General features: G+C 43.3%; 1 long non-coding RNA gene across 1 annotated transcript; it reads left to right on the top strand.

Annotated features, from left to right (window-relative positions):
* Positions 1-2,678: 2,678 nt before the first annotated feature.
* LOC310883244 lies at positions 2,679-9,536 on the top strand. Its single transcript, XR_014573398.1, has 2 exons — positions 2,679-3,428; positions 7,818-9,536. It is a non-coding gene; the product is annotated as an uncharacterized lncRNA (long non-coding RNA).
* The last annotated feature ends 1,913 nt before the right edge of the window (positions 9,537-11,449 follow it).

Below are 11,449 nucleotides of genomic sequence, written 5' to 3'. Positions count from 1 at the left end.
ATATGAAACAGTAAAGGTTAAAAAAAAAAATGTTACAAAGGGTACTTCATGCAGTAGCATAAACTTCTGTTTTCTCAAAACTTGTATCAGTTCATCTCACCAGGACCAGCAGGGGAAGCACACTCTGCCTAGGCACTGGCAAAGGCACACAGTGAGACTGTAGGGTCTCTTGCTGGGGCCATTCAAAATTTGACTGTACAAGCCCCTGAGCAATATGACAGGGCTTTAAAAATGGCCCTGCTTGAAGTACGCGGGTGATCTGGAGACCTCTAAGGTGCTTTCCAACAAAAGCTTTTCTATAATTGTATGAAATCACCTGCAATAGATTAACCCTGGTCATTATTCCTATCACAGGAAATAACTGTGACACCTGGGTAACAGGTGAGCTTACTGCGACACCAGGGAGAGCCTTCCTGTACTTAAAGGCAACCTGTAGGAAAGCTGGGGAGGGAGTCTTTATCAGGGCCTGGAGTGACAGGACAAGGAGTAACCGCTTTAAACTGAAAAGTAGCACCCAGAAAGAACGGAGTCACGCAACAGGATTCATTTCCAAAACCACCTCATAGACACCTGGGCCAAAGAGCAGGGCCTTGAGCGGGTATATCACAATGGCAGAGTTCATTTCCTTCCCAGTAGCTGGCACGTGCCGTTTTTTGGGATTTCGGGGCTACAGTGAGCTGCTAAGAGGGATGTCTTAGCTCTTGCAGGGCAGTGCTTCCACTAAGGCCAGGACTTTTCTGCATCTTCTACTGCCCTGCAAGCGAGGATGCTTGGGGCACACAGGAAGCTGGGAGGGGACACAGCTGCAGGGATTCCATAAGGCACAAGCAAATGCAGCCTTGGCTTGGTGACACTTTCTCTTGATTACTGCTCAACACAAATTACCTCGAGCAAGTCTACTGTGAGGACTAAAGGAAAGAGACGTATGGATGCTGCTAAGCTCTTCTAGCTTGTACCAGGTAGGAAAGATACCTCTGTAGCAGGCGTGAAGAGGATAGCACTAATTAATTAGATGAGAAGCGGAGGAAAGGCACTTAGAGGTAGTGAAAAGCAGTTAATGTGATGTTCCGGGGAAGCTTCAGTCTGCTTAAGGAGCAGCAAGAACAAGCCTAAAGTCATAGCCAAATACAAGAAAGAGAGGAGGACACGCAGCATGAGAAGCTCCCGAGAGAAAGGAGCTCTGTTTTGGGTAAAAATCAGTCCCTTTTTCTATCATGGAGACATCCAAGGGCGTAGGACACGTGCACTTCAGGGAACCAAGAGATGCTGTGCATTTCTCTCGTCCCCCTGACACAGCCACTAGGTGACGATGCTTCCAATTCTCTCTAAAGAAACCTTGCTTTCTCAGGCCCAGGTGTCCAGCTGCACACCAAGAACGTCCCTGGCTCCCAGGCACAGTTCCCAGGCCCAAGGCCGAGCTCCCCTCCGAACCCCCATTCCAGCAGACCTTGCTCCTGGCATTGTGGAGCAGCCATTTCATGTCAGCCTTTTCTCCTGGCAGTCAGCTTAGCGCCGTAACCTCTGCCATCGGGGCGCCCGAGAGCCGTGTGAGGTCAGCAGAGAGTCACTGTCAGCCTTTGACCTCACAAAGGTGGGTGGCCATAAGTGCCCTGAGCGTCCAGCTCGCATTGAGTACTGCTGGTGGCACTCGAGGCGTGGAGGTCTGCATGGTGCAATGGGAGACGCCGATGTCCTGCTGCTGGAACAAGAGGCGCTGATGTGCTGCTGGTGCAGGAGGAGACGTGAAGGTGCTGCTGCTTAGAGGTGCTGAGGGGCGGGCAGCCTCAGCGGGCAGCTGAATCAGAGGGCAGGGAAGCCAAGCAGCTTCCTTCTCTGGGGAAGGGGGCACAGAGAAAGTGATTGGAAATGGGGTACAAGCCCTCAGCCTCTAAAAGCAATCCCTCAGATGTTTAGGCATAGTAAAGTTAGGTATATCTATTTGACTCTAGACCCCAACATGTTTGTTAGTGTTCTGGTTTGTCCACTGCTTTCTTGTGGGGGATTTGAGTTGGCCATTACTGTTTAGGTGAATGCTGACTTCATATCTATGGTGCACTTTATTCTTAAAATGGGAAGTTTCTACCAATTTCCCGTCCAAACTTGCTCATAAGCCAACTGCAGTCATCATTTCAGATGTGTCTCCCAACTTACACATTTCCTATTTCTCCTTGATATTTACTCAAGAAATTCATTTAGGTAGAGACAACATATTCTTCTCTCAACTGGCATCTGGCTGGGCAGAATGATGTCCTTTCATTCCCTTCCAGGCAATAGGCAACTTGTTCCTTCTGTCTTGTGAACTCTTCCTCCTAAGTTCAATGTGAATACAAGTGGCAGAACCGTGCCTCATGTCTCAAATGAGTGTCAGGGCTGCCTTGTCCAGTGTATTCATACTGGAGGGAAAAAAAAATGAATAGCCATACACACTATATAACCACTAAACTTTTTCAGTCCTCCTTGTGCTAACAGTGCATGAACGTGAGGTTTTGTTGTCATTTTTGTTTGTTTGCTTGCTTTAAACTCCTGACTGCCATATAGCAAACATGACAAAAAAACACCCTTTTTTGAGAAGCTCTGAGAATGGCTCTGCTTTGTATTATCACCTGTCACTTCACCCGAACCATTTCAATCACAAGCGATATCCTTCTGTCAGGCTTGGTAGTACTTCCCAACCTTATGTAAGAAATGGTCCAGCAATTCGTGCCACTAAGGGGTTTTGAAGGGTTAACATTGAGGCCTGGGTTTAGGCGCGAAAAGAACAAGGGATTTCTTCGGAGAAAAACTACTGACTTTGCACGGATGTGCAGTAACTTCTGATAGCCGGCCAAGAGACCACCAGATAAGGAGGAAGAATGAGAGCCTTCCTGTCTTCCTGTCTCCCTGGACCACCAGATAAGGAGGAAGAATGAGGGCCTTCCTGTCTCCCTGTTCGAGCAGCCCCTGAGAAAGTAACAGAGACTGATAAGCAGGCGACATCGGATTCGGGAAACCAATTATAATAACCTTGCCTCTTTTAGAAGTAGTAATAAATATGTATTAGCCTAGGAGTATAAAAAAGTAGATGCCTTACGTAACGGGTGTGCGTCCCGGTGGAGCAGAGACTCCCGGCGCACCCAGCGCTGTTTGCTTGCCTCTATTCGTTTAATAAATTGTAAACTCTGATTGTAATCCTATTTGGGACTCAGTCATTTATAACAATTGGGGGCTCGTCCGGGATGGTCTTGGTTCCTGAATTCTGACTTGATCTAGGAGGGGCGCCCCCACCATTTGGTGGCTCCTGTTCGAGTCAGGTCGGGGCTAACACCATCCTGAACCTGAATAAGGGCAAGCAAAGATTTAGATTTTTTTATGAGCTCCCTTTGCCGGCTGCAGCACTATATTTTGCCCGTAATTCTGCGCGCGAAGATCCGAACGAAGACGACGGAGTCGTAAGTATTTAATGTGTATACCGTTCGGTTGGGTGGGTTTCGGTTGCCTGTGTGTGTGAGAGTGTGATTGAGACGGAACGTAGTTCCGAAGCGATTGTGGAGGTCTTCTAACCGCGGTTCCAATCTCCCGCGAGGGACTTGGCCGGTGAAGGACCGAAGCGATTCCTATAGGATTCGTGGGTGGGTGATAGGTCCTAAACCCCCTGCAAGACACTCTCACTAAGGCAACCAAGGGCTGTAGGAATTGCCACAGTAAAATTCCTAGATGGGTCAGATTAAATCGAAGACCCGGGACCAGAGAAAAGGGAGCAAATTACCAGACATACCACCAGAAAGTCCATTAGGGATAATGATTAGAAATTGGAACGATAGGGGCCCCAGAAAAGGAAAAAGCAAAGTAAAAATGATTCAGTATTGTATGATAGAATGGCCAAAGGAGCCTTTAAGACCACACGTCTTTTGGCCTATTTTCGGATCTTTTGAAGACTGGGTTTGCCAGGCTTTAAATCTACATGTTAACTCAAAGGAACCTTTTAGTCAGGAGGAAAGTGATTATGCAAGGTTATGGATCAGGACTTCACGTCCTTTTCCAGCCTCAGTATTTACACTAAAAACAGAGGAGGAGTTTGAAGAAGGAGAAGAAAAACGGGAAAAAGAAAAAGAGGATAAATGGGAGCCATTAGATAATTTACCACCTCTATATCCTAACAATCCACCCCCGGTGGTGCATCTTGTAATCCTGTTTTGTTCTTAAATGTTTTGACTGTGTCAAGGAGGAAGGTGGGAGCATTATCTAAGTAACAGTTTAGAAGTTTGGGTATATTCGCGGTGGTGTTCGGTCAGTTTCCCAAGTATCGGGGGAGGGGGGCTGACTGATTATCAAAGTGGTAGAACGGAGAGTCACTTCTTTGGTGGTTCGGGCCTGAGCCCTGGGAATTCGGTAAGAAGGGGGAGAGCGAATTTATTTAGGCCTCAATACCTTTTTAAACCCCCATCTTGACGGATACACAGGAGTGATTCCTTGTTTTGTGTAGGCTTACTAACAAAGTGCATGAGAAAAATTAGCATTCGGCTTGAAATTCGGCCTTGTTGAAATGTACATTTTGTGGAAAAGGTGTTATTGTTTGTCTAGAAGACAGAAGGCCGAGTGCTTCAGGTGTTTTTCCGAAGTCCTGCGGATTTATGATTGGAATGGGGCTCATTAATAATCTGAAATAGTAAAGTTTGTATGTGGAAAGAAGAGTTTAATCCCAGAGAATTGGGACATTTGGGAAGAAGATTAGGAAAAGATAGTAAAAACCTGCAATAAAAAGGTTTGCGTGGAAATTGAAACAAGGGACAGTAACTAATATAAATAAATAAAAGGGAATGGGAAATCAAGGAAAAGGGGAAAATCCAAAAAAAAAAAAAAAAAAAAAAAAAAAAAAAGACGTCCTAAAAAAGAAAAAGCCTCCTTGGGTGCATATTGGCACATTGGAAGGATATTGTTAGAAATGGGGGCACAGAAAGCAAGAGGACTTTCACTAAGTATTGCAATCAATGGTGGCCACTATATAAACTAAATGGCCACTTTATGGATCAATCGACTATAACAGTGTCTTGCAATTAATGTTTTTGAGGAGAGAAGGAAAATAGGATGAAATGTTGTATAGTGATATGTTGTTTCAGCATGTTGGAGGGAAAAGGTTTGGAATTAAGTTGGCCCCTGACTGAGCCTTTGGTGTTGGCATTAGAAAAGTACGGGCTGGAGAAAGATAAAGGAAGTGTTAAAAGGGTTGTTGAAGGTGTTAAAGGTTGTGTGGCATGTAGTATTTAACAGAGCTGTTTGAAGTTGAATGAGCAGGGGAAGAGGATGTAGGAATGTTAATAGTTCCGTCTCAACCCGAGGCTGAGATCTCTAAATAGCGGGTGTGAACCCTCTGGGGCAGGGGGACCGTGATGGGTCCGAGAGAGTTGTCGTGGAAACAGAAAAGCAGCTAACTTTTGAAACAACCTGAGTTCCTGTGTGAGCTCAGATTGCCAATGGGACCACTCAGGGAACTTTCAACGATTGCATTCCCCTGACCGACCCCCTCACTGAGACCCTAATCACCCCGGAAATTATGTAAATACTAAAATCTGGTTAAATTGGCTATTGGGAATTGAGAATCTGTTCCAAGAAGGTCCAAAAGAAACCCCTATGGAATTTATGGAATTTTTGAATTTCTGGACCGACTTTGAAATGCAATGAAAAAAAAAAAAAAAATGGACCTGGCTTAAAAAAAAAAAAAAAAAAAAAAAAAAAAAAAAAAAGAGAGAGAGGCAACTGGCTAACCTCTTTCCAGGGCAATCAGCCCCTGATATCAGAAAGAAATTGTCTTAGGCTGCAGGACAAACTTACAACAGTCAGGAATGATGGGGACCTGGGGCATCTACCCTAGCAGGTCCACTAGTTGAAATAAAGCTAGGAAACGAAGACAGGCTTGAATTTTTTGTTGGTTATGGGAGCTTCTTTCTCTGTGTTAATTAGGCTGTAAATGTAATAGGAGCAACATATTCAGTGTTAAATAGTTTAAAAGGACGATTAGGAACTAAGACAACTACAATAATTGGAGCCACAGGGAAAGAGGAAGAATGGTCATTCTTACGACCCCTTGATTTGCGTTTTGGGGGTGAGGAACTAACCCATGAATTTTAGTATGTACCAGAATGCCCGATGCCACTCTTGGGACGGGATCTATTAGCCAAATTAGATGCAACAATAACCTTTGAGGATGGAGAATTAATAATGAAGGTACCTGAGTCCAAAGTAGGACAAATTCTACTCAAAGTAGGACAAAGATAAACCCTTTGTTAATATTCCAAGAGAAGTAGAAAATGCAGTTATACCAGCAGTATGGGAAACAGATGTACCAGGGAAGTCGAAACTGGCACAACCGGTAAAGGTGGAATTAAAGAAAGGAGCCAAACCTGTTTGAATCAAAAAATATCCACTTAAGATAGAAGCTAGGCAGGGGATAGTGAAAATTATTGACAAATTTCTCAAATATCAGATTCTGGAAGAATGTAAATCGGAATACAATACTCCAATTTTTCCAGTAAAGAAGCCAAATGGCGAGTATAGATTTGTACAAGATCTTAGAGGAATAAATGAAATAACAAAGGACATTCACCCAGTAGTAGCTAATCCTTACACATTGTTAACATCTGTGAAAGGGAAATATAAATGGTTTACCGTGATAGATTTAAAGGATGCCTTCTTTTGCATACCTCTTGATAAAGATAGTAGAAAATTATTTGCCTTCGAATGGGAAAACATATTGAAGTTTTTGGACCACATATGGTAACAACCATTTTAGAACAAAAGGGGGGCCACTGGTTATCACCCAGCCGGATGATGAAATATCAGGCAATACTAACTGAACAAGATGACATAACCTTGAAAACGACTAACCTGTTATATCCAGCAGTATTTCTAGGAACCGTTCCAGAAGAAGGACCGTTGGAACACAATTGTGTGGAAATAATCGAACATAAGCCAGCCACAAAGATTTGAAGGATGTACCCCTTGAAAGGTATTCAGTGGGAATACCACACTCCGTGGCACCCACAAAGCTCAGGGAAAGTAGAAAGGATGAATCAAACAATAAAACAACAATTGGCTAAGTTAATGATCGAGACACAGCTGCCCTGGACGAAATGCTTACCATTGGCGCTTTTAAACATAAGAACTAAACCACACAGTGAGACTGGATTATCATCATATGAAATGTTATATGGTATGCCTTATTCTCAAGGGATGCCCCTAGGGAACAATGTAGTTGAGGATCATAGTATCCAGAAATACATAATTACCATTGGAAGGAGATTACAGGAGATAAGAGAAATTGGGATGATGACTCAGACACCACCTTTAGGATTTGCTATTCATAAAATACAACCAGGAGACAAGGTCTTAATAAAAACCTGGAGAGAAGAATCATTGAACCCCGATGGGAGGGACTGTACCTTGTTTTACTTACTACTGAAACAGCTGTGAGAACAGCAAGAAGGGGTTGGACCCACGCATCCAGAATAAAAGGACCAATAACTACCGAAGCCTGGAGGGTTGAGTCCACTCCTGGGGAACTGAAACTGAGACTAAAGAGGAACTGATATCCCAGCAATGAGGTTCTGCATGAATTAAGGGCACTGGATAAAGAGGACAAGGCTGAAGGGAGGAAAGGGAGAAGGCAAGACCGGGGTAGGACCCTCCACTGCGGCGTGTATGGTCTACCGAGGGAGGCAACCCCTATGGGTATTGACCGCCGAGTGAGAGTGCCTCGACCGGACTTCTCCCACACCAAGATCAGTTTGTCCTGAGAAAAATAACATGAGAACCTTTTAAACCCATAATAAAATTGTGATTAGTTTTTCCAGGAGCTGGATCACCCTGAAGGGCTGAATGGTAACACAAGCTCTGAAAGCGGGCCCAACCCCATGATTGAAGGCGCTTCCCACACTCTCAAGATTGGACGGCGAAAAAGGCTTATAATATGACAGGTCGCCAAAGAGAACTGAATTGTGACTGTAAGTGGAAACCCAACGTGGGAGCTTGGAAGCGTGCATATACGAGTACAAACGGGGCAGACATTGTAACAGGACCACTCGGTAACAAGGACACTCTGTATTATCACGCCCCAAAGGGTAAAGATGGATGGAATGGTCCTTTTCCAAATGGGACATGGGCCCTAAAGGGACATTATTGGGTGTGTGGCAAACATGCTTACAAGAGGCTACCTGAAAATTGGTCGGGAATATGCTATGTGGGGTACATAAGACCCTTGTTCTTTTTATTGTCACAAACACAAGGAGATCATTTAGGAATAAGATTATATGATGACCTGAACAGAGTGAAACGATCTATAGATACTTCCTTAACCGGGGGTAGTGCCCAAAAATGGGGAAAGGATGAATGGCCTCCTGAAAGAATCATACAGCATTATGGGCCAGCCACCTGGAACCCAAATGAGTTGATATCAGGAGCCCGAGAACCTATTTATAATTTGAACCGAATAATTAGGTTGCAAGCTATCCTCGAGGTTGTAACAAATCAAACAGCGACAGCCTTGGATCTTTTGGCTGACCAATCCACTCAAATGAGAAATGCTATATTCCAACATAGAATGGTCTTAGACTATTTACTAGCAGAAGAAGGGGGAGTATGTGGAAAACTGAACGATTCTAATTGTTGTCTACAGATTGATGATAATGGAAAAGTGGTCAAGCAGATAAAGGAAATTAGAAAGTTAGCCCACGTCCCAGTACAAACTTGGAAGGGTATGGATTGGGATTTCTTTTCATGGTTGCCTGGTGAACCATGGGTTAAAAGGATGCTGTTTTTATTTTTATGTGGTGTAATGACATTATTGTTTATACCTTGTATGATACCTTGCTTTACGTTGTTGATACGGCGAGTAATAAATAGCACCCAATTTGTGATGACTTCAGTGGAGAGAAAAGGTGACGTGTCGATAATGATGCTTAAGAAGTGGACACCCCGAGAACTGACTGATGAAATCCAATTGTTACTGACAAAGGTTGAAGGAGAGACACGAATTGATGATTAAAAAAAAAAAACAAAAGGGAGGAATTGTAAGAAATGGTCCAGCAATTCGTGCCACTAAGGGGTTTTGAAGGGTTAACATTGAGGCCTGGGTTTAGGCGCGAAAAGAACAAGGGATTTCTTCGGAGAAAAACTACTGACTTTGCACGGATGTGCAGTAACTTCTGATAGCCGGCCAAGAGACCACCAGATAAGGAGGAAGAATGAGAGCCTTCCTGTCTTCCTGTCTCCCTGGACCACCAGATAAGGAGGAAGAATGAGGGCCTTCCTGTCTCCCTGTTCGAGCAGCCCCTGAGAAAGTAACAGAGACTGATAAGCAGGCGACATCGGATTCGGGAAACCAATTATAATAACCTTGCCTCTTTTAGAAGTAGTAATAAATATGTATTAGCCTAGGAGTATAAAAAAGTAGATGCCTTACGTAACGGGTGTGCGTCCCGGTGGAGCAGAGACTCCCGGCGCACCCAGCGCTGTTTGCTTGCCTCTATTCGTTTAATAAATTGTAAACTCTGATTGTAATCCTATTTGGGACTCAGTCATTTATAACACTTATGTCCCCTGCAAATCTCAAAGCTCATGTGTAATTTTTAATCTTCAGCCACCATGTCCATACCGAACATATCTAACTTTGAAGTCAGCTCTGCCCTGAATAGGAGGTTGGGTTTTCAGAGGTCCCTTCCAGCCTACATTTCTCCATGAGTCTTTGCCTCCTTAGCAGCTGCAGTTTCAGAACTGTCTCTGAGAATTACCATAGGTAACGACTCCTTTGCTGGTAAGTCCCTCTTCAGTGTGAACAATTGTAAATTCCCTTTATTCACTTGCAGCCCCAAAGCCCAAATCCGTAGATAATGTATCAGAAGCTCACAGAAAGTGAAATAGATGTAATTCATCCCCTGTGTAGGGAAGAACTGGTCCTAGAAAGGAAAGCTATTAAATTATCTGGAAACAATTTAGCTCTGATAAATTATTTTGTAAATTACACATTACCCCCTCCTTCCCTGGTCTTAGCTGTTCTTGCTCCAAAACTTTGCATGGTGTTGATGTCAAACTAACAGGCCCACACTTGTCTGGATGACTCTTTACCCTCTTCTGGACAGAGGTGTATTTGTTACTCTCCCATTCTGGGGACTATCCCTGATTTGCACAATTGTTATGCATTTTTCCTACTTGACTTGTTGTTCTGTGTGCCAATGCTGTTAATAGGCTAGGTAGATATCAGCTTTTCATTTTTCACTTGAATCGCTATAGATTGTTATTTCACCTCAGATGATGTTGCGCCTAGTGCCCTACCCTCCTTTTCAATGGGAGTCCTGTCACTGCCCTTAATATCACATTGTTGTTGCTGTTAGATGCAGGAAATAAGATTTGCAGCATTTGAGACATCAGTAACTTTTGATCTATTTTTGCCTCAAGCGTGCAACTGTCCTAATTTGTTCTCTTTGTTCCCCCTGGTTTCTGTGGCTTAAGTACCACTTACTATTATTGTTTAATTTCCTATGTGAAGGAGGTTTTTGGTCATTCTTACTTTATTTCTGCAGGTTTTTAACCTCTGAAACATGCCTTTTCTCATCGCTTTTTTCCTCTTTGAATTTTGAATTTTAACTATGCCTTCTCTGCACTCAAGTCCCAGAGCTGCTTAGTCAGACTCAATTATTCATTTCCTTAGATTTCACAGTTTGCATTTCTAAGCCTCAAAACCTTCATTCTAAACCTGGTTTTGTCTGTCGTGAAATGTAAAATGAGAAAAGTCAGCTCATGATCACACTTTATTCAAATTTTACTACATTTAAACCCATACAGGAGCCAAGTCTAAAACGGTCTTATATTTTTTCACTTTTGGGAAGAAATCCATCACATAGTACACCTCTATGAACATAAGTGGTAATTATCTTTCAATCTTTTGCTGGGAAGTTAAAGTCTCCCATAATTCCCATTATTGTTTACGTGTCTGATAACTGTACAGAGAGAATTCACTATTAGACTGGAGCTAAGAGCAAAGAGCAGGCTAGCAAGGCTGTCTATCTTTAGCAGTGATTTGCACAAAACCACTCTTTTGCTGACCCATAACATTTAATTTCTCCATCCTCTGCTTCTTGCTAACACAAAGCACCATCTTATTCCATCCATTTGCCTTGGTTTCCAGCCTTCCTGAGATTTATCAGTACTTGTATGACATTCATGCCTTTGTTTCACCCTTCCTGTGTTGACACTTGTCATAACAGTTTTAGATCCTGAACATGATCATCTCAAAGTTTGCCTGACAGTTAGGTCTTCCTCACATTGTCATAGAGTATCAGGTCTCTACCACTTGAAATAGATTGGATTGGATTAGATTATTGGCACCGTCTCTTGTGCTGGTAGTCCATTATCTTCACAGTCCGTACAACTGGCCATCAGTGAACATGAAGTGGCCTTATCCTGCCCATTTACCTTTCTG

The sequence above is a fragment of the Anser anser genome (assembly GCF_964211835.1).
Source record: "Anser anser genome assembly, contig: SUPER_17_unloc_2, whole genome shotgun sequence".
NCBI lineage: Eukaryota > Metazoa > Chordata > Aves > Anseriformes > Anatidae > Anser > Anser anser.
Note: the sequence above shows the minus strand (reverse complement) of the source record. Positions and strands in the feature narration are given on the sequence as shown.